This window comes from Apium graveolens, chromosome 8 (genome assembly GCF_009905375.1).
Source record: "Apium graveolens cultivar Ventura chromosome 8, ASM990537v1, whole genome shotgun sequence".
Lineage (NCBI taxonomy): Eukaryota > Viridiplantae > Streptophyta > Magnoliopsida > Apiales > Apiaceae > Apium > Apium graveolens.
The window spans coordinates 58,047,609-58,071,539 of record NC_133654.1 but is presented as its reverse complement, the minus strand read 5'-3'; the positions used below and the strand labels follow the sequence as shown (position 1 = coordinate 58,071,539).

Sequence of the window (23,931 nt, the reverse complement as noted above, 5' to 3'; positions counted from 1 at the left end):
GTAACAGAGCTTAAGGAGAAGACAACAAGAAGACCTATAGAACAATCCAACGAAGGTGAAGAAGATCTAGTTTATTCTTGTGAATCTTTATTTTAAGTTGTAATCTTGGATGCTCGTTTCTTGTTTTATTGAACCTAATACTCTGGATTACGAACTTTGTTCATTATTTGTTTATAAAGACTACGTTTATTATACCATGCCTTCATCGGAACCCACATTGATGATGAGTCTGATTATGGGCTAATCGTTATTCTGGGGTTCTAGCGGATTTATTTATGGATTTCATTAGTTGATTTGTTCGATGCCGTAGTGTGTGGTGATTGTATGATAACCTAGTATTGGATGTGCTTATTCGTCTTATGAGCGTCACGAACTTATAAGATAGCGTGTTAATTCCTAGTGAAGGGAAAGTGAATTTAAGGATTTAGAACTTTCCATGCTAGCATAGGTTCATGTGTTATTGTTAAGCATGATTCGTAGGTAATTTTAACCATCTTACTTGCCCTATGTAATCACAATCGATAACTTGTGCATTAAACCGTTATGTTGTCAAATTCTATAGACATATAGGGTCTCAATATAATTGGTGTCTATACAGCTTCTATCTCTTTATGGATACCTGGCAGTATGGTATTCGTACAACGAAAGTTGGCATTTATCACTTTCGTGTTATCTGATTAGTGTCATCACCATTACATGCTAAGGTTAAGAATGAAAAGGCTATTGAATGAAGTACTTAATGAAGTTAGAATCCCATGTTTGTGTCATATATTATTCAACTCTCTTTTCTCGCTTTAGTTAATATTCTCTAGTATAATTTTCAATAGTTAATCGTAGTATAATCAAAACCAAAATTGTTATTTATCTTAGCATTGAATAATAGCCATATCATTGTTGCATAAGTGCATAAATCACAAAGTTAACCTAAACTAGTCTCTGTGGGAATGAATCTAATTTATATCTTATACTACTTGCGAACGCGTATACTTACGTAAATTTTAGCGCGTGTTTAGCGACTAAGAAGTTTTTGGCGCCGCTGCCGGGGACATGGTGTTAACTTTTAGTTTATGTGTTTGTCATCTGTGATCGTTAAAGTTCATTGACTCGGACATTGTTACTTACCTACTCTTTTCTTTGTCGTGTTTCAGGTACTCTAGCGAGCGTATATGTATACGCATTCGCGGGCTCGTAAGAGAAATCTGGATCAAGCCGAGGAAGAAGCTATAGTGATTCGAAGAGATGTTTTTGAGGATGAAGAGAAAGTAAAAGAAGAAGAGAAAGTCGAGGAACCAACTCTAGTAGTGATGGGAGATTAAGAAGAAAATCCTAAGGCTCTGATGGACTATTCTCAGCCTAAGATCGATGATATTCAGTCGAGCATCATCAGACCAGCCATCTCGGCTAACACTTTTGAGATCAAGTCGAGCACGATTCAGATGATACAGAAATCAGTTCAGTTTGGGGGTTCTCCTATAGAAGACCCCAACATGCACATCAGGGATTTCATTGAGATCTGCGATACTTTTAAGTTCAATGGGGTGACTGAAGATGCTATCAAGCTGCGACTCTTCCCATTCTCTCTGAAGGATAAAACAAAGTGCTGGTTACATTCTCTACCACCAGGGTCTATCACCAAATGGGAGGATCTTGCTCAAAGGTTTCTCACTAAATTCTTTCCTATGGCGAAGACTGTTGCAATCAAGAATGCTCTTACTCAGTTTGCACAGCAAACTGGAGAATCTCTGTGTAAGGCTTGGGATCGATATAAGGAGATGCTAAGGAAGTGCCCACACCATGGCATGCCTGATTAGATGATTATAAACTGTTTCTACAATGGTTTGGGCGCTCAGTCTAGACCTATGCTCGATGCAGCATCTAGTGGAGCCTTATAGGCCAAAAGCTATAATGAAGCTTATGAGTTGATTGAGCTCATGGCAACTAATGAATACCAGAATCCTATGCAAAGAATATTGCAAGACAAGGTAGCAGGAATTCTGAAAGTGGATACAACTACTGCTATAGCTGCTCAACTTCAAGCTTTGACAATGAAAGTGGACTCTTTGATGAATTATGGAGTTAATCAAATCACTAGTGTTTGTGAGCTTTGTGCGGGGCGCATGAAACTGAGAAGTGCGCTATTTCTAGCGAATCAGCTCAATTTGTGAGCAACTTTCAGAGATCACAGCAACAAGCTCCAACCACTTACCATCCAAATAACCGCAATCATCCTAACTTCAGCTGGAGTAATAATCCGAATGCGGTGCAACAATTTTATCAGCCATACATAGCAAATCAGTATAACCCTCCTGGTTTTCAGCAACCGCAAAATGCCCCTAGGCAATAACTTCAACTTCAGCAGCTACCGCAAGCTAATGAAAAATCTGAATTGGAGGAGTTAAGACTCATGTGCAAGAGCCAAGGTGTGTCTATCAAGACCTGGGAGAATAAGATTGGGCAAATTGCTAATGCATTACTGAATCGTCAACCTGGCACACTTCCAAGCGATACTGAAGTGCTAGGAAAGAAGGAAGCTAATGAGCATGTTAAGGCAATTACATTGAGGTCTGGTAAGGTTACAAATCCTGAAAAAGCTAAGACTCAAGAATCTGAAGTTGAGGCTGAAGAAGAAGAAGTGCAAAAGGAAGCAGAAGTGGAACCAAGGAAGACTACTATTGAGCACACTCCTCCTGAGGGTAATACATGGGAGAAACAAATCTATCCTCCACCTCCTTTTCCTAAGAGGCTATAGAAGAAAAAGCTGAATAAGAAGTTTGAGAAGTTTCTGGAGGTGTTCAAGAAACTTCACATCAACATACCTTTCGCTGAAGCTCTTGAATAAATGTCTAGTTATGTGAAGTTTATGAAAGGTATTCTCTCTAGGAAGGTGAAGCTTGATGACTTAGAGACCATTGCTCTCACGGAGGAATGCAGTGTTGTGCTGTAACAGAAGTTGCCTCCGAAGCTTAAAGATCCTGGAAGCTTCACTATTCTATGTACCATTGGAAATGTGTCTTTTGACAAGTGTCTACGTGACTTGGGAGCTAGCATCAATTTGATGCCCTTGTCAATCTTCAAGAAGTTGAACTTGCCTGATCAAAAGCCTACTTACATGACTTTACAGTTGGCCGACCATTCTATTACATATCCGTGATTTATTGTGGAGGATGTCTTGGTCAAGGTGGATAATCTCATCTTCCCTGCTGATTTTGTAATTCTTGATTTCGAGGAGGAGAGGAAGATTCCCATAATCTTGGGAAGACCTTTCTTGGTTACTAGCCGAACCTTGATAGATGTGCAGAAAGGTGAGCTTACCATGCGAGTAATGAATCAGGATGTAATTTTTAATGTGTTCAACGCCATGAAGTTACCTACAAAAAATGAGGAGTGCTTAAAAGTGGAGTTGGTTGATTCTGTGGTTACCTCATAACTTGATCAATTGCTAAGGTATGATGCTTTAGAGAAGGCCTTGTTGGGGAATTCTGATAGTGAAGATGATGAAGGGGATGAGCAGTTGCAATTTCCGAATGCTTCTCCCTGGAAGAGGAAGATTGATATGCCTTTTAAATCTCTGGGAATGGAGGAGTTGAACAAAGCTCCTAAGCGCCTCAAGCAATATATTGAGGAAGCACCTACTCTTGAGCTTAAGCCTTTACTTGAACATTTGAGGTAAGCGTTTTTAGGTGATGCATCTACTTTGCCTGTTATTATTGCATCTGACCTTTCAGGTAGCGACGAGGAGAAGCTTTTGAGAATTCTTAGGGAATTCAAATCGGCAATTGGTTGGACTATAGCAGATATCGAGGGAATCAACCCTTCATATTGCATGCACAAAATTCTGCTAGAGAAAGGAAGCAAGCCTACTATTGAGCAATAGAGAAGGCTAAATCCAATCATGAAGGAAGTCATGAAGAAGGAAATTTTTAAGTGGCTGGATGAAGGGATCATCTATCCCATCGCTGACAGTTCATGGGTGAGCCCAGATCAGTGTATGCCAAAGAAAGGAGGTATCACAGTCATTGCTAATGAGAAGAATGAGCTCATTCCTACTCGAACAGTCACGGGGTGGAGAGTTTGCATGGATTATAGGAAGCTAAACAAGGCCACAAGAAAAGATCACTTCCCTCTGCCGTTTATTGATCAGATGCTTGACGGATTGGCTGGGCATGAGTACCACTATCTTTTGGATGGTTATTCTGGTTATAATAAAATTTGCATTGCTCCATAAGATCAGGAGAAGACTACTTTCACTTGTCCATTTGGTACTTTCGCCTTTAGAAGGGTTTCTTTTGGCTTATGTGGAGCACCGACCATATTTCAGAGATGCATGATGGCTATCTTCTCTGATATGATTGGTCAGAATGTGGAGGTGTTCATGGACGATTTCTCTGTGTTTGGTGATTCATTTGATGAGTGCTTGTAAAATCTAGGCGACGTTCTCAAGAGCTGTGTTGAGTTAGTTTTCAATTGGGAGAAATGTCACTTTATGGTACGACAGGGCATTATTCTTGGGCACAAGGTCTCTAGCAAGGGTCTTGAGGTGGACAAAGCAAAAGTGGGGGTAATCGAAAATCTCCCCCCACCAATTTCTTTTAAGGGAGTTCGCAGTTTTCTTGGTCGTGCGGGCTTCTACAGGCGGTTCATCAAGGACTTCTCAAAAATTTCTAAACCTTTGTGCAATCTTCTAGAGAAGAATATCCCGTTTAAGTTTGATGATGATTGTGTGGCTGCTTTTGAGTTCTTAAAGAAGAGTTTAATCATGACACCTATCATAACTACACCAGATTAAAGTGAACCTTTTGAGATAATATGCGATGCAAGCGACTATGCAGTTGGAGCAGTTCTTGGGCAGAGAAAGAACAACATATTTAATGTAATCTACTATGCTAGTAAGACTCTTAATGGTGCTCAACTAAATTATACTACTACAGAGAAAGAACTTTTGAGTATCGTCTACGGTTTCAAGAAATTTTGATCTTATCTGTTTGGGATGAAGGTGACAGTTTTCACTGATCACACTGCCATTTGATATCCCGTCTCGAAGAAGGACTCGAACCTAGATTGATTCGATGGGTTCTTTTACTCCAGGAGTTTGAATTAGAGATCAAGGACAGAAAAGGGACTGAAAATCAAGTCGCTGATCATCTCTCGCGTTTAGAGGATCCAATTGCAACTTCACTTGATAAGACATTAATAAATGAGTCTTTTCCCGATGAGCAGCTGTTTGGAGTGTAAGAGGAAGACCTGTGGTTTGTAGACATTGTGAACTCCCTTGTGAGTAATATCATGCCTGCCGTCTTATCATATGCTCAAAGGAAGAAGTTTCTGCATGAAGTGAAGTGGTATATGTAGGATGGGCCATTTCTTTTTCGACAAGGAGCTGACCACATCATCAGGAGATGTATTCCTTACAGCAAAACGGGGGGGATCTTGTGAGATTGCCATTCAACGGCTTATGGAGGATATTATGGTGGAGAAAAGACAACAGCTCGTATTCTTCAAGCAGGTTTCTTTTGGCCGACTATGTTTAATCATGCTCATCAGTTCGTTTTGAAATGTGATCGATGTCAACGTGTGGGTAATATGTCCAAGAGGGATGAGATGCCTCGTAATGTGCTTCTCGAGGTTGAAGTCTTCGATGTTTGGGGAATCGACTTCATGGGGCCATTTGTCTCATCTTGTAGTAATCAATATATCTTGTTGGTAGTTGATTATGTGTCAAAATGGGTTGAAGTTAAGGCGTTGCCAATGAACAATGCGAAAGTAGTGCTTAATTTTCTTCACAAGCAGATATTCACAAGATTTGGAACTCCAAGAGTCATAATCAGTGATGAGGGGTCGCATTTTTGCAATTGCGAGTTCACTGCTGTGATGCAAAAATATAATATGAATCATCGAATTGCTACGGCTTATCATCCTCAGACGAATGGTCAAGCTGAGGTATCTAACAGTGAGATCAAGTGCATTTTAGAGAAGGTTGTGTGTCCATCGAGAAAATATTGGTCTTTGAAGCATGACGAAGCTGTTTGGGAGTATAGAATAGCATAAAAGACTCCATTGGGAATGTCGCCATTTCAGTTGGTTTGTGGTAAGGGTGTCACTTGCCGGTGGAGCTAGAGCATAAAGCTTATTGGGATTTGAAGAAGTTGAATCTTGATTTGGATGCAGCTGGAAAGAAGATGATGCTTCAATTGAATGAACTCGACGAGTTTCGACTTCAAGCATATGAAAATAACAAAATGTATAAGGAGAAAGTCAAGAGGTGGCACGATAGGGGTCTAGTGCTCAAATCATTTATGTTGGGGCATCAAGTTCTGTTATTTAACTCTCGTCTCGTCTTTTTCCTGGAAAGTCGAAGTCAAGGTGGTCAGGGCAGTTTGTTGTCAAAACTGTGTTTCCACATGGAGCGGTGGAGATTTTTAAGAATGATCCGGGCCAAGCATTCAAGGTAAATGGTCAGAGGTTGAAGCATTACTATTGTGACACGGCAAACCGCGAGGTGGTTAGTGTCGTTTTATTGTCCGTTTGATCTCGCATTTCTACGTCAAGCTAACGACGTAAAGCAATCGCTTCTTGGGAGGCAACCCAAGTTTGTTGTATATTAGTAGGTAGAGGAAGCAAGAAGAAAAGAGAAAAACACAAAAAATCAGAAAAATAGAAAATTTCAGGGCCAAATTCAGAAGCTGAGTGCGCCCGCGCTGATCTAGCGCGCGACCGTGCTGGAATTTCAAAACCCAAGGGCACCCGCGCTGATCTAGCATGCGGCCGCGCCGATTTGGCAGAAGGTGAGCGCGCCCGTGCTGGTTTAGCGCACGGCCACGCTGGGTCCCGATTTAGGAAAAAAAACAAGAGTTTGTGAAGAAAAAATCGGGGTTTTTAATAGAAAATCAATTTTCACCCGATTTTTACTCTTCCACATCCCAAATTTCCCTCTCCAAATCAAACCCATTATTCCCACTATTCCCATAATCAATTCCCACTTCTAGTCCATATCTAATTCTCTTCTCACCTCCTATATACACATACACTTATACACAAACTTCTCCACCACTTCTCAAATTCTCAAACACAATTTTCTCTCAAACACTTATCTTTTATTCTCTCTAATTCAATCTCAATGGCAAAGAAACAAAGAACTCAAGTCAGCAGCAATGCCATTGATTCTTCGAGTGCAGGTGGTGTGAGGCCGAGGTTTTCGACTCCCGAGGCTGAAGCGGAGTATACGAGGCTTCTATCGAAGCTTATAGCAAAGGAGCGAGGTTTTTTGCCATCAGGGAAAGATGGTAAGTTGTTGGAGATGATCTTGGAGATGGCTAGGTTGCTTTTTGTGAGGGCACCCGTTGCTGTTCCTATGAGTGTTGTTCGAGAGTTCTATACTAATGTAAAGGCGGAGAAGAATAGTTTCACTGTGGTTAGGGGGATGACGGTGGAGTACAGTGTTGATGCGATAAGGAGGGTGATTGAGCAACCCGCGAGGAAGCCCGGTCAGGACACCTGGAATAATAAGACTCCGGAGGATTTTTATTTGGATTTGATAGTTGCTGCACTTTGTGTTCCTGAGACTCATTGGAAGTTCAAGAGGGGCACGACTGATTATTCCACGTTCCCTGCTTCATGTATGAACATGTTTGGTCATGCATGGAATGCATTTATCTGTGCTAATATCATGCCATCTTCTCATGTGCATGATATGACTGTAGAGTGTGCATGGCTGTTGTGGGGGATTCGTCAGGGTGCCTATGTGGACCTTGGGATGGTTATCTACCAGGGTATTCTGAGATTTTTGCGAGGGAGTACTACGGGTTCTATACCCTATACATCCGTTGTGATGAAGGTGTGTGTGGCAGTTGGTGTCCAATTGCCAGCACACGAGCATCTCCAGATTCTGAGTGCTCCGATTGACAGCACCACTTTGGCGATGATGAAAGATTGGGATGGAGGCAAGCCTGATTTGAAGAGACTTGGTTATTTTTTTGAACATCTGCCTAGTGGGAGGCCAGCTGCTGGGGCAGCTCAGTCGAGCAGGACTGTATGGAGAACTCAGTTAGGCGAGGAGGCTGGTCTATTACAGCAGGAGCAGGAGGAGGCAGGAGCAGATGTTGGAGCTGGTTTGAGCACGACGTAGTATTGGCGTCTAGCAGGGAGGATGGATGCGATGTATGACATCCATAGTCAGTTTGCACGTGTTCTCACCCAGGCACTAAAGACTGCATTCAGAGCTACATGTGTTGACATCCAGTGGCCAGTATTTGGTGAGGACTCCATGTATCCACCTCCAGACACGCCTGACACTCCACCCGTTAGGGGTGAGGATCCTGATTCCGAGTAGGTATGCCTGATTCCTTACTATTACCTTCACTGAGGATAGTGAAAATTTTAAGTTCGGGGGTAGTAGTTGAAGGAATATATTTTGTATGAGTCGTATATATTTTGCATATTCATGATAGTTTAGTGCATATAGTTGCATATTTTTCCATGTACTTTTTTTTATTTTGGTAATTTTTATGATAGATTGTTCATATAGTTCATGTATTTACATAATAATATGATCCCTTAGATGATTTTTCCAATTGATTTGTGATATTGATGCTAGTGTAGTGATGTCATATTTAATGATGTTAAATCTTGTCGAATTGATTTGCATGCTAGAGACAGTTGTATTTCACTAAGTCTTATAGGTTGCTTGATTGCTAGATCATATTCTTGGTTTGTTTATTTGTCGAGGTTTAATCGCTTATTTATATTTAGAATTTATGATATTCTCTTAATGATAGAATAACATGGATTTTTAAAAATTGGAGAAAATTGGATTTCATTGCTAGTTGTTGTGGCTAGGTGTCAAATGGCTAGTAGCCGACTCATATTTATATGAGTAGTCTAGGGTTGAGCGAGATGGAGCGAAACACACTCGTTCAGAAATTTTTGAAAAAAAAGAAAAAGGAAAAAGAAAAAGAAAAAAGTGTTATGTATAATTGATCATGAGTGGGCTCTTTAGTACTCGAGTTATTAAGTTCTTAGGGGAATTTGTGCCTAGTGACCTAAGGCTTTTATGATCTGGGATCCGCTACCCTAACGCTCACTACATGGGTACTATTGTATAAGTCTTTTGTGGACCTCACTCATTGCACGATCAAATAAGCATACTTGTGTTGTTTTGTTGTGAATAAAAGCGTGAATCCATATAAAACTCCAAAATAAGAATTGAAGTGTTATAAGTTATTTTGAGTCTAGCTTTTATTTTATTTATAACCTTGCGATTGCCTTGATGAGTAGTGATTCATGATTATTGATCTAGCTGCGATAGTATATGTGTAAGCATTTGCACACACGCATGTCTCTGGTTTGTACGTTGATTTGTAAGGTCTGATTGATCTTTATGTGAATAACTGCATTGGTTGGGATGTTGCTTGTTGATTGGTTTAGTTTTTCTATGGGGATCGTTGCATTCATTTAGTTACATTCATGCATTTTTATTTCTTGTTCTTTGAGTCTGTTTATGCTTGAAGACAAGCATCGATTCAAGTTTGGGGGTATGTTGAGTGGAATTTATGACACTTTATAACGCTCCATTAAGCTTTTAATTGGTGTATTTGTACTCAAGTTGTTGGTGTTTTAATGTGTTTTCTAGTGTTTTTGCATTTCAAGCATTAATTCGGGATTCAGGTGAATTAGCATTGATTTAATGCTAATATGGTGTTAGGATGGTGTCCAATGAATAAAGCTCGGGAAACCAACTTATTGCAGCAAGAAAAGAAAGAAAGCAGAATTTTATCCAGGAGGCCAGCGCGCCCGCGCTGTCATAGCGCGTGGCCGCGCCTAAACTTCAGAGACATAGCGCGCCCGCGCTGATCAAGCGCGCGCCCGCGCCGGGTGGGGATGTTAAAATCCTGTTCTACTTGGCTTCTAATTGGAGGAATTCTACTTTGTATGGGTTGCTATATATACCTAAATAAAAGACATTTTTCAGAGAGAGAGATGTAATGGAGCTTAAAGAGAAGATGACCAGAAGACCTATAGCAAAATTCAACGAAGGCGAAGAAGATCTAGTTTATTCTTGTGAATCTTTGTTTTAAGTTGTAATCTTGGATGCTCGTTTCTTATTTTGTTAAACCTAAAACTCTGGATTACGTACTTTGTTTATTATTTGTTTATAAATACTTCATTTATTATACCATGCTTTCATCGGAACCCACGTTGATGATGAGTTCGATTACGGGCTAATCGTTATCGTGGGGTTCTAGCGGATTTATTTATGGATTTCTTTAGTTGATTTGTTTGATGCCTTAGTGTGTGGTGATTGTATGATAACCTAGTATTGGTTGTGCTTATTCGTCTTATGAGCATCGCGAACTTATAAGATAGCGTGTTAATTCTTAATGAAGTGAAAGTGAATTTATGGATTTAAAACTTGACATGCTAGCATAGGTTCATTTGTTATTGTTAAGAATGATTCATAGGTAATTTTAACCATCTTACTTGCCCTATGTAATCGCAATAGATAACTTGTGCATTTAACCGTATTGTTGTCAAATTCTATAGACATATAGGGTCTCAATATAATTGGTGTCTATTCATCTTCCATCTCTTTGTGAATGTCTGGTAGTATGGTATTCGTACAAAAAAAGTTGGCATTTATCAGTTTCGTGTTATCTGATTAGTGTCATCACCATTACATGCTAATGATAAGAATGAAAAGGCTATTGAATAAAGTACTTAATGAAGTTAGAATCCCATGTTTGTGTCATATATTATTCATGTTATTCTCAAGGAACTAACAATGAGATTTACAGAATGGGGATTGAATGTAAATCTCAAAACTTTTTAAAGTTTTGAGCAGTTTCAAAAGCTAGATGTATAATGAACAGATGTGTGTGAATTACTTTAAACAAGAGCAGACAGATGTATATTCAAAACACAAATGTAAGAACATAAAAGCTTTTAAAACTTTTCTGGTGGATTTGTTGTTCCACCAGAGATGTGTATTTCAGAAAATCTGTGATACAAAGAATTGTTCACAACTGCTTCCTAGTACAAACTAGATGATTTTCTCTCTGAATTTTTCTAAACAGCTCTTGAAAATTCCCTAATTACTAGCTGCAACTTGGTTATATATCACCAAGTTTTTCAAGTGAAGACAAAAAGATAAAATACAATTATAAAATAGTCCATCACATGTTTCTTCTCATTTCTCTATCCAATGCAATCTAAGATAATCTGTGAATATTTGAATACTTCCTTGTTTGCACCAGAATGGAAATGCTGCTTTTTCTTGATTCCTCCAAAAGGCTACCACATTCCAATTGTCTCTGTCAACCCATGTGCCTCTGTCAGCTTATGAATTGTCACTATCAACTGCTATGGAACTGAGCATCCATTCAAGCTTTCATCCGTTGGTGGCTTTATCCGTTGATGGTCTTATCCGTTAATGCTTTAGCAGTTGAAGCTTTATCCGTTGATGCACTCATCCGTTGATAGATATTATCCGTTGAAGCTTTAGAGACATCCGTTGAGGCTTTGTTTCTCATCCGTTGAAGGTCTTTAATTTTCCAGTTGATACTACTTCATTTATACAAAATTACAAGGCATGAAATATTTACAATTAGCCCTCCTATTTGCATATCCACTAGTAGTCAACATGACTTATAATTTCCCATAATATCTAAGAATCACAACTTAAATACAGAAACTGAAATGTGCTACAATACTAAACTTATTTCTAAGTAAAGCTACTCCATCAATGGATAGCCAGAATGGTCTTATCCGTTGAGGCTACATATACCGGATTCCTACTTAAGTGTTTTGTTTAACTTATCATCAAACTAATACACATATTCCTAACAATCTCCCCATATTTATGTCTACTAGAATTATAGGCATAAATTTGGGTTTAACCTGATGATAACAAAACACTTAACAAATATATGAATTGAAATCAAGTAGAAATTCAAAAGTGCTGCATAAGTGTATGTACTGAGATAGAATTGAAGGATTACATTATTTCCAAGGATACTCCTTTAGGCTGAGCAGATTATTTTCCTTTCCTTTGATCCCTTGTTTTCTTCCCTAGCCTCCTGTCATTTTCCTCTACTTGGAGTTGGAGTTGTCTGTAGAATTCAGCTTCATCTTCTTCACTGATGTCCAACTTAGATTGTATGTCCTTGAGAGTTTCATTACTTACAATTTTAAGCTGGTCTTCAAGTCTGAAGAATCTTCTGACTCCTTTATTGTCTCTGAACTCCATCAGCCAATGAGGTGATTTATGAATTGTAATTCCATGCTCAGGATTTAGTAATGTTCTAGGCAAGGAATTTGACTCCCACAAAGTCTTCCTTATGCTGACAATCTTGTTGAGAATCTCAGTCTTAGCAGTCCTGGTAAAACTAGTGTCCCTTTTTATAGCTGAGTAGACTCTAATCAAGGTAGAATAGCCCTCATTTAGAATTCTTTCAAGAGGCCAAGTCCTTTCCACACTTCCTTTATACTTGAACACTAGCCTTTCTGGTAGCTGTCCATAGGCATTTATTCCCCTTACTTCCTCCAGCTCATCCAGGTAGAGTTCAATATCTGTATATTCTTTTATGTCACAAATGTGAACATAATCATCCTTTGAGGCTTGTGGCTTAGGCTTAGGTTTATGTTTTTGAGTGAATTTCCTTGAGGTTGGGGGAGGTGTGGATTTGGATTTTCTTTTCAGTTCCTTTGGTGGTGGAGAAGTAGTTAAGAAGGTAGGTAATTTGATGGTGCTCCAATCAATAGGTTCCTCTTTAGGGATGATTGGTTCACCATGGATATTGATACTGGGATCAGCAACAAAAGGTTCAGGAATGGAAGGTAGTGGTTTGGATTTTGATTGGATTACTTCAGTGTCATCTTCACTCTTCCTTTTTGCCCTAACCTTCTTTCTGTTACCCTTCTGCCATTTATTTTTTTTCCTCACTTTCACCAACCACATTCCTCATATCCACATTTATGTTTTCAGTCTTGTTTCCTTCACTTTTGTCTTCAATCTTCTTCTTATCTTCAAGTTGGCTTGACTTTAGCTATTTTTCAGCCTTTGCATGTGCTCTTTTGTCAGATTCTAACTTTTTAGCTTGTTCCTTTAACCTCATGGTCTCTTCCCTCTTGGCTATTGAGAATTTGGGATGTCCTTGAATCACACAGATACTCTTTCCCTCTCTATAGATGATAGCCATATTCATTCTTTCCACTACATGCTTGGTCTCTTTGTGCTTTATGATATTACCACCCACAACTTTGTCTTCATCAGGCTTTGGAAGAGGAAAATCCACTTCGTTTAGCTGGGCATGAGTTAGAGGGTTCTTTGTAGAGGCCTTGTTGAATCTAGTGGTTGGCCTGAGTACCATGGGCTTCTAGTTCCTTGAAGAGGTTTCTCCAACCTTATTCCTCCTTACTGGCTTGTGCTCCATAATGATTGGCTCAACTTTTGTGTTATGTTTCACAGATAGAGATTTTGCAGTTGTAGAACCAAACACTTGTTGCATCCTTTCATCAATTTTCCTCCTTTGCTCGTTCACCTTCATCTCAGCTGCTGCTAGCTGGATTAGATCAATTCCATCAAGCTTTCCTTTGATTTGAAGTGTTAGAGAAGTAGTGATGGCAGGAACTAGAACTTTGGATATTTGAATTTGTATAGATGGCTCCCCTTCCCCTTTATTCTCCCTTTTTTTGTTATCATTAAGGAGAGGGGTCAAGCCCTGTGCTTTAGCCAGTTGCATTACAAGACTTGTCTGAGACTGTTGATTTTGAAGAATGGTCGCCATAGAGTTCTCAATAATTTGAACTCTTTCCTCCAATTTGGCCATCTTCTTTTCAACATCTGATTCTCTTCTCAGTCTCAGTAACAGTTCCTGCATAGTACCAAAGGGCATAACTGCATCCAGTTTCTTAGTAGTGTAAGACTTTAAGTCAGATATATCCTTTTTAAGTTCATCCACACTTAGATTTTGTCTTAATTGTTGTAGCTTCATGAGGTGTAAAGAATCTAAGTGTTCTTGGAGAATGGCCTTGGTACTAGCATTGGAAGTTTCCTGAATTGCCTTTTGGATAACCATGACTTGTTTGACTAAGGATACATTGAAGTGCCCTGGTGTAGACTCCTTTGTCAATGCCCATTCAGGTAACTCTGGAATAGAGCTTGGGCCTTCATCTCCCCCTAAGCTCATGCTTCCATCAAAAGAACCAAAGTCATCATCATTAGAATTTACTCCAAATTCTTCATATGGCTCTCCAGCTGTAGAAGGCATCATATTGACAGCAGCTTTATCCCTTTGTAGAGATTCTGAAGTATGTACTAGGTTTAAAGTCTTTTCTGCCTCCTCATTGCCCTGAGTAGCCAACAGTTGATAGGCTGACAGATGATGAGTAAAAGTGTCAGCATCCAAGGAAATGTTATCAATTTTAGCTCTGTAATGTTGCTTAAATTGTCTTCCCTTGTCAGCAGCATCCACAATCATTGACTTACTAGCAATGGCTGGATCCACCCTTATATCTCCTGTACCTGCTTTTCTCTCAATTTCTCTCTTTTCTTGCATCAGGGGCTCCCCCTGGCTCACACTCCTCACACCCTCACCTTCACCTACTAAGATGGTACTCCTCTCACTTTCTTTTGCCATGCTTGAAGAAATTGCATGCATATTTATACTCTCAAGCTCTCCTTTTGCCTGGGAGCAACCCAGCCTCTCACTCAAGTTTTCACTCCCTTCCCTCAGCCCTAGAAGTGATTGTACAGTAAACATGACTTCTACAGTTGGAGTTAATTCAGTTGTTTGTATAGAGACCATCAACGGATAAAGAATTTCCGTTGAAGTTGAAACTGATGGTATCAACGGATAACTGCTGTTAAGCTTATCCGTTGAAGAACAACCACTTGTCAACGGATGAGGGATATCCATTGAAGAAGGAAAAGAAGTAGAAATTGAAAGTGACATAATTGTTGAATCTGTGTGGATTGATTTTAAATTAAGTGACACAGATTCTTCAACTAGGTCTGAAAGAATTGGCTGATGATCTAACTAATCATCTAAAAGATGATGATCACCAGTACTTGAGTGGGGCTCCTCCCTGAGTTTTAAAGAGGGAGAATCAGGAATTGATGTGAAAATCATGTCCACATCCAGAGATTGTGATGGAGAATTTGGTGGTTGGTATGTGTCAATTTTGAGAGAATGGGGCTGTGATTCCACATTTGTTGGAGTCACATCAAGCTGAATTTGTGAAGGCATAGATACAAGTGATTGTATATGTGCAGTGTGTGCACCTAGTGTTGAAACTAGGGTTTTGACCTTCTTTCTTCTTGTGAAGGCTTTTACAGGCCCCTCTTTTATTCTGTGTCCCTGGTTGGGGACTATTTTCAATAGCTACACCCTTTTGGGAGGGTGCAACTAGGGATGGGTTTGAATCTTTTTCAACCATCATAGTCTTTTGAGAAACTGTGGCTTGGCTAGCTTGGGTACTACTCACCTCTCCTACCTTATTCTGGGGGTTTTCTTTATGTTCACCCCTCCCCTCACCACTAACACCCTATTCACTCCCCTCAGGATTTATGGTAGTTTTTATAACTGTTGGCTTTTGAGAGACAACAGAGGTGGCTTTCTTTGGGTTTTGAAATTTTAGGTTTGGTGGCCTTGGTAGGAATCTGTTGGGGCATTGACACAGATCCCATGGCCACACTTGAAGGCAAAGAAATGTTGGGGTTGGAAGTAGTAGGAGTTGAAGAAGTATTTACCTTACTTACATGAGGTGCAGCCATTATTGGTAAGTTTACCAATGGCACCTTACTGTTGAGGTCAATCCTTAAAAGGTCTGCAAGGACCCTCTTCTCTTATACCCGGCACTTGAGCTTATTACTCTCATTATTTATGACCAAACCTTCAGAAACATGGTTAGCCAATAACATAAAGAATCTAGCATAATAGATGTTATGAGTTCTATTAGCCTTGTTACCTAACCTAGTACCCAATTCTAGCATAACATAGTTGCTAAAATTATAGTACCTATCAGAAACCAACATATAGAGCATATCAACAAGAGCTGAAGTTATTGCATCAAAATTACTAATTTTCCCAGAGAAAACCTTGATAAAGGCATCACTGAGAAAACTCCACTCTTTTCTAAGGCCTTTTCTCTAAATACTACCTAAACTAGTAGAATCAAGGGAATAGCCTATGGAATCTAACATGCTAGATACATCATTATCAGTGTGTGGTGTCATGGCATTATTTTCAGGTAATTTAAAACAATACTGTATATCATCAGAGTTAATACAGTAATCCTTACCTTTGAGAGAGAAGGAGATGGTCATATCAGTGGAGTTGAACTCAGTAGTTGTCCAAATCTCCTCAACTACCTCACAGTAAATCATTGGGGCCTCCAGCATTGCATAGCTCAGTTTGCAGTTCTTGATGAAATCCATCATCTTATGATAATCTGAGTGGGCTTCATTCTTTTCCACCAAAGCTACGAAATTGTTTTTCTCATAGACAAACCCAGATTGGGACATTATCTTTACTACTGGTGCCATTGTTGTGGGTAGAAGTTGCAGAGAAAAGTTGAGAGTTTTAGGAGAGAAAGAGAGTAAAAGCTTTTGAAATTCCAAGAAAGCGTAAAGTGAAAATAAGAATTCAAAGGGACTTTTATACTTTCTCAAATTAAAATATAAAGAGAATGATTAAACAATATTTTTAAGTAAATTACCGCCGTTTAAGAATAAAAGAAAAACTGTATGTATTCTAAAAACTGCCTTTAATACAAATACATACAACTGTATATATATGTATTAACGGTTAAGAAAATAGAATCAACGGTTGTGATCCACTTGAATCGACTGATGTGACAGTTCAACGGATGAGGTAAATGGTCATCCGTTAAAGATTAACACAGTTTTATCCGTTGAAGGATAAAATTTTCAGAAATGTATTTGTCTTTCAACGGATAATGAACATCCGTTGATGGAACAACTTTTGCTTTCAACGGATAGAAAATATCCATTAATAGAATAAACTTTACTTAAAGCCAACTTTGCTCTTGCAACAAATTCATTTCAGGCTGCATTATAAATTACAATTTGGACATGAATTTAAGAAAAAGTAAGCATACCTAGCTTGCTTACCAATTTTGTGAATGTTGATTCATCAAGTGGCTTGGTAAAGATGTCTGCAATTTGTTTTTCACTTGGAACAAATTGAAGTTCCACTGTACCATTCATCACATGTTCCCTTATGAAGTGGTACTTGATGTCAATGTGCTTGGTTCTTGAATGCTGGACTGGATTTTCAGTAATGGCAATGTCACTTGTATTGTCACAGAATATTGGAATTTTATCAACATTTAGTCCATAGTCAAATAGCTGATTCCTCATCCATAATATCTGTGCACAACAACTACCAGCAGCAATGTACTCAGCCTCAGCTGTTGATGTAGAAACATAATTTTGCTTCTTACTGAACCATGACACAAGCTTATTCCCCAGAAATTGACAGGTGCCAGTTGTACTTTTCCTGTCTATTTTGCAACCTGTATAATCTGCATCTGAGTAGCCAATTAGATCAGAACCAGACTATCTAGGGTACCAAATTCCTAGATTTGGAGTCCCTTTGAGATATCTGCAAAATTCTTTTAATAGCACCTAAGTGAGATTCTCTAGGATCAGCTTAAAATCTAGCACAAAGACATCTAGCAAACATTATATCAGGTCTACTAGCAGTTAAATATAGAAGTGAACCGACCATACCTCTATAGCTTGTAATGTCCACAGACTTTTCAACCTTGTTTAATTCAAGCTTAGTGGCAGTAGCCATGGGAGTTTTTGCAGATGAACATTCCATTAAGTGAAACTTCTTTAAAAGATCATAAATATATTTAGTTTGACTAATGAAAATTCCATCACTAACTTGTTTAACTTGTAAACCAAGAAAATAAGTTAGCTCTCCCATCATGCTCATTTCATATTTACTTTGCATTAAAATAGAAAACTTTTTACAAAGTTTATCATCTGTAGAACCAAATATAATATCATCTACATAAATTTGAACAAGTATTGTAGAGCCATTAACATTTTTAAAGAAAAGAGTTTTGTCAACAGTACCTCTAGTGAAGTGATTATCTAGAAGAAATTTTGACTAAGTCTCATACCAGGCTCTAGGTGCTTGCTTTAGTCCATAGAGTGCTTTCAACAGATAATACACATGGTCTGGAAAATTTGGATCTTCAAACCCTGGAGGTTGACTCACATAGAGTTCTCCCTCCAATTCCCCATTCAGAAATGCACTCTTGACATCCATTTGATAGACTTTGAAATTGGCATGAGCTGCATAGGCTAGAAAAATTCTGATGGCTTCAAGTCTTGCAACAGGAACAAATGTCTCATCAAAATCTATTCCCTCTTGTTGAGAGTAGCCCTTGGCAACCAATCTAGCTTTATTCCTTATGACAATGCCATTTTCATCCATCTTGTTTCTGAATACCCATTTTGTGTCAATAGAACTCTTGTTCTTTGGCTTGGGTACCAGCTTCCATACTTTGTTCCTCTCAAATTGGTTTAGCTCATCTTGCATAGCTACAATCCAATCTGGATCTAATAGAGCTTCTTCCACTCTCTTAGGTTCCTCATGTGATAGAAAACTACTGTATAGACATTCATCTTGAGTAACCCTTCTAGTTTGCACCTTAGATGTTGCATCACCAATGATTAGTTTAAAGGGATGATTCTTGGTCCATTTCCTTTGAGGTGATAGATTAGCTTTAGATGAGGTGGCCTCAGTGTTGTCATGATGTGAGATAGAGTGTTGATTAGTTGAAACTCCCCCTGAGTTATTGGTCTTTTGCAAGGAACTTGGAGTTCTATCAACTGATGATGTAATTTGATTATCCGTTGATGAACTATGATCAACGGATGCTCCATTATGTACTTCAATGGATGATGCACTTTGTCTTTCAACGGATGCTGCATTACTTCTGTCAACGGATGCTGAGTTATGACTTTCAACTGATGTAGCATTTTGTGCATTATCCAAAGGCAAATTTTGAATCCTTTTTGAAGTGTCTTCTCCATCATTCTCATCTTCACTATCATCACAATATATCTCAATGTTGTCAAATTTGAGTCCTTCATGATGTCCCTCATCTGTTAGTTCATCAATCTTTTTATCATCAAACACAACATGCACATATTCCATAACAATGTTGGTTCTTAGATTGTAGACCCTATATGATTTTCCAGCAGAATACCCAACAAATATCCCTTCATCAGCCTTTGCATCAAACTTGCCTTTGTGATCAGTTTGGTTCCTTAGAATGTAGCATTTGTATCCAAAGACATGAAGGAAGTTTAAGGTTGGTTTTCTTCTCTTGAACAATTGATAGGGAGTCATGCCTTTTGCCTGATTAATTAGAGAAATATTCTGAGTATAACATGCACAGTTAATAGCCTCATCCCAAAAAAATGTTGGGAGTTTTGACTCTTCAAGCATTGTTCTTACAGCTTCAATTAGTGATCTGTTCTTCCTTTCCACCACACCATTTTGTTGTGGAGTCCTTGGAGCTGAGAACTCATGCATGATCCCATTTTCTTCACAGAACAACCTCATGGTAGAATTCCTGAACTCAGTTCCATTGTCACTCCTGATATTCCTTACTTTGAAATCTGGATGGTTGTTGACTTGCTTGATATAATTGATAGTGATTTCACTAGCTTCATCCTTTGAACCAAGAAAATAGGTCAATGAAAACTTTGAGAAATCATCTACAATCACTAGGCAATATCTTTTCCTTGAAATTGACGATACATTGACTGGTCCAAAAAGATCCATGTGTAGCAGTTGTAATGGTTCATCAATTGCTGATTCAAGCTTCTTACTGAATGATGCTCTCTTTTGCTTTCCTTTCTGACAAGCATAACACAGTCCATCCCTTGAGAATTCCACTAGAGGCATTCCTCTAACTAAGTCCTTTTTGACTAGATCATTCATTGTCTTGAAATTCAAATGGGACAGCTTCTTGTGCCATAGCCAACTTTCATCTTAACTTGCTTTGCTGAAAAGACAAGTGATTGATTCTGCATCTGTAGAGTTGAAGTCAGCCAAGTACACATTCCCTTTTCTAACTCCAGTTAGAATCACTTTGTTGTCCTTCTTACTGGTAACAACACATGCTTCAGAATTGAAGGAAACAGTATTCCCTCTGTCACATAGTTGACTGATGCTTAATAGATTGTGTTTGAGACCATCAACTAGTGCAACTTCATCAATGATGACATTTTCCTTTGAAATCAAGCCATATCCCATAGTGAACCCTTTGCTGTCATCTCCAAAAGTTATGCTAGGGCCAACTCTCTCCTTGAACTCTGTGAGCAGGGTGAAATCTCCTGTCATGTGCCTTGAACAACCACTGTCCAAGTACCATAGATTCCTTCTTTTTCCCTGCACACAACCAAATCAAATCAAGTTGATTTTGGTACCCAAGTTTCCTTGGGTCCAACCTTGTTATTCTTTTTCCTAGACTTCATACTTCCTGCACCTTTTGACTTAGGTAACTTTGAGTCAACCTTGGTCTTAGATTTAGTTGGTTGAAGTGTAGGGTTAGTCACAGAATCATTAAGCACATTTGGTTGAATTTGATAAGGCATAGATTGTGCAAACATGTTATTCCACATAGGCATGTTGTATGGCATTTGAGGCATAGTAAATGCAGCAAAATAAGGATTATTAACATATGGCATGTTTGCAAAATGTGCATGAGGATTCTGTTGCGACAGAACAGGCATGACATGCAATGGTGACATAGAAATATTAGGCATGGAGGGAGTTAAAGGCATGGGAGCATTCTTAACAGATTTACAGTTAGCAGATAGATGATTAACAGTACTACAATGCACATAACTTTTCCTAGGGGCATACTTATCAGGTGTGTAATTATTATGTTTATTAATCCCTACCTTCCCATTTCTATTGGATTTTCTTTTGGTTTCCTTTTTATCCTCAACCAACTTAAGCCAATTCTTCAACTGATCTAAGGTCATGTGTCCTATATTCACCTTACTAGCATTTTTGGATGTGCTAGCTTCTTCTTTGACAAAGTTCTTGGAAGTTGAACCAAACTTCTTACTGCGATTTTTCAAATTATCCTTTTTAGAATCATTTGCCTATTTTAAGTGATGAGCCTTCAATGGATGCTCCTTTTCTTCCTTCAACGGATGACTTTCATCATCCATTGATTCCACATTCATTGACAGTCCATCAACCAATTCCATTTCCTTTTTGTTTTTCTTCCAGGCATTCTCACAGAATGATTCAATTCCTTGAACTTTGACAATTTGAGCACTAACATCCCTAGATGTTTTCCAGGCCTTAATTACCTCTTGCTCATGTTCTAGCTGTTTAGAAAGAATTTCTACTTTCTTAACAGACTCTTCTAGTTCACTCTCAACAGATAAGCATTTGATTTTAATCTTTTCAAGCTCAATTACCTTACCCTCTAACATAGAATTCCTATCACTTGAGAACAAATTATTCTCTTTAATTCTCATGTTCTCTTTAGTCAGTGATTTAAGGGAAACACGTAAATGATACAATTCAGTAGACATATCATTTATAGCTTCATTGCATTCATCTTTAGAAAGCTAAGAGAGGTCAGTAGTGATTGCCTGGTTGCTTGATGAACTAGTTTCATTCTCATCAGAATTAGCCATCAGGGCTAAGTTGACATACTCCATATCATCATCTTCATTGGCTCCATCAGCTGCCCAGTCATTTTCTTGAGTCAGAAAAGCCCCTTCCTTTTGTTTGAGCAATTTGAAATATTTCTTTTTGTAATCCACTTGCTCAAATTTCTTCTTTTCAGAAGTTGGCTTTCTGCACTCACTTGCAAAGTGTCCACTTGTGCCACAGTTATAACACTTGAACTTAGACTTATCCACCATGTTCTTGTTTGGCTTAGTGGCTCTAGTGTTTTTCTTGAATTTCATCTTTGCAAATCTTCTAGACAGAAAGGCCAGATGTTCATCAACATCATCAGAGTCATCTTGACTGGAATTGTCTTTAACCTCAGCTGCTTGATCATTTCCTTGCTTGATTCTGATTTGCTTATGCCAATTTTGAGACTTAGCATTGTCTTTTCTTCATTCCTTGCTTCAATTCTCTCATTTTCAGCTACAAATGCAACTGATCCACCTTTTCTCTTTCCCTTCTCCAACAGCTCATCTTGCTCCATCTCAAGTTCATAGGTCTTCAAAATTCCATATAATCTTTCAAGTGTGAAGTCCTTATAATCTTGAGAATTCCTTAGTGAAACAGTCATAGGCTTCCATTCCTTTGGTAGAGACTTAGAAATTTTAAGTTGGAATCCTTGACTTGGTACACTCTGCCATACAGCTTCAATCCATTCAACAGTTTCTGAAATTAATTGAAAGTATCATTCAATGATTCTCCTTTTTCAGAATGAAAATATTCATATTGTTGAATGAGAAGCTACATTTTGTTTTCTCTAACTTGCTCTGTACCTTCACAGATAAGTTGTACAATATCCCAAATTTCCTTAGCAGAGAGGCTGTTAATGACATTATTAAATATATCTTTGTCTAGGCCATTAAATAGAATGTCCATGGCCTTCTTGTCCTTGTGAACCTCTTCAATATCTTCAGAAGTCCATTCTGCTCTTGGCTTGGGAATAGACTGTCCAACAGTAACTATGGCAGTATCAGCTGTGGCCACTTTATGAGGGATGTGAGGACCATTCTCAATGCAGTTTATGTAGCTTTCATCTTGAGAGAGAAGATGTAGATGCATCTTCACTTTCCAGTGATGATAATTATCTCTTTCCAGGATTGGAATCTTCACTCCAATATCCTTCTTACTCATGATTTTAGTAGAATAGATCTTTGAACTCTTTGTATGTCAAGAGCTTGCTCTGATACCAATTGTTATTCTCAAGGAAGTAACAATGAGATTTACAGAAGGGGGGTTGAATGTAAATCTCAAAACTTTTTAAAGTTTTGAGCAGTTTCAAAAGCTAGATGTATAATGAACAGATGTGTGTGAATTGCTTTAAGCAAGTGCAGACAGATGTATATTCAAAACACAAATATAAAGAACAGAAAAGCTTTTAAAACTTTTCTGGTGGATTTGTAGTTCCACCAGAGATGTGTATTTCAGAAAATCTGTGATACAAAGAATTGTTCACAACTGCTTCCTAGTACAAACTAGATGATTTTCTCTCTGAATTTTTCTAAACAGCTCTTGAAAATTCCCTAATTACTAGCTGCAACTTGGTTATATATCACCAAGTTTTTCAAGTGAAGACAAAGATAAAATACAATTATAAAATAGTCCTTCACATGTTTCTTTTTTATTTCTCTATCCAATGCAATCTAAGATAATCTGTGAATCTTTGAATACTTCCTTGTTTGCACCAGAATGGAAATGCTGCTTTTTCTTGATTCCTCCAAGAGGCTACCACATTCCAATTGTCTCTGTCAACCCATGTGCCTCTGTCAGCTTATGAATTGTCACTATCAACTGCTATGGAACTGAGCATCCATTGAAGCTTTCATCCGTTGGTGGCTTTATCCGTTGATGCTCTTATCCTTTGATGCTTTAGCAGTTGAAGCTTTATCCGTTGATGCACTCATCCATTGATGGATGTTATCCGTTGAAGCTTTAGAGACATCCGTTGAGGCTTTGTTTCTCATCCGTTGAAGGTCTTTAATTTTCCAGTTGATACTACTTCATTTATACAAAATTACAAGGCATGAAATATTTACAATTAGCCCTCCTATTTGCATATCCACTAGTAGTCAACATGACTTATAATTTGCTACAACTTCTAAGAATTATAACTCATTTACAAAGACTGAAATGTGCTACAATACTAAACTTATTTCTAAGTAAAGCTACTCCATCAACGGATAGGCAAAGTGGTCTT

The 23,931-nt window shown here is 38.5% G+C and overlaps 1 non-coding gene across 1 annotated transcript; it reads right to left on the bottom strand.

Moving 5' to 3' along the window:
- Positions 1–1,694: 1,694 nt before the first annotated feature.
- LOC141682261 (small nucleolar RNA R71) lies at positions 1,695–1,801 on the bottom strand. Its single transcript, XR_012559662.1, has one exon. It is a non-coding gene; the product is annotated as a small nucleolar RNA R71 (small nucleolar RNA).
- Between the last annotated feature and the right edge of the window lie 22,130 nt (positions 1,802–23,931).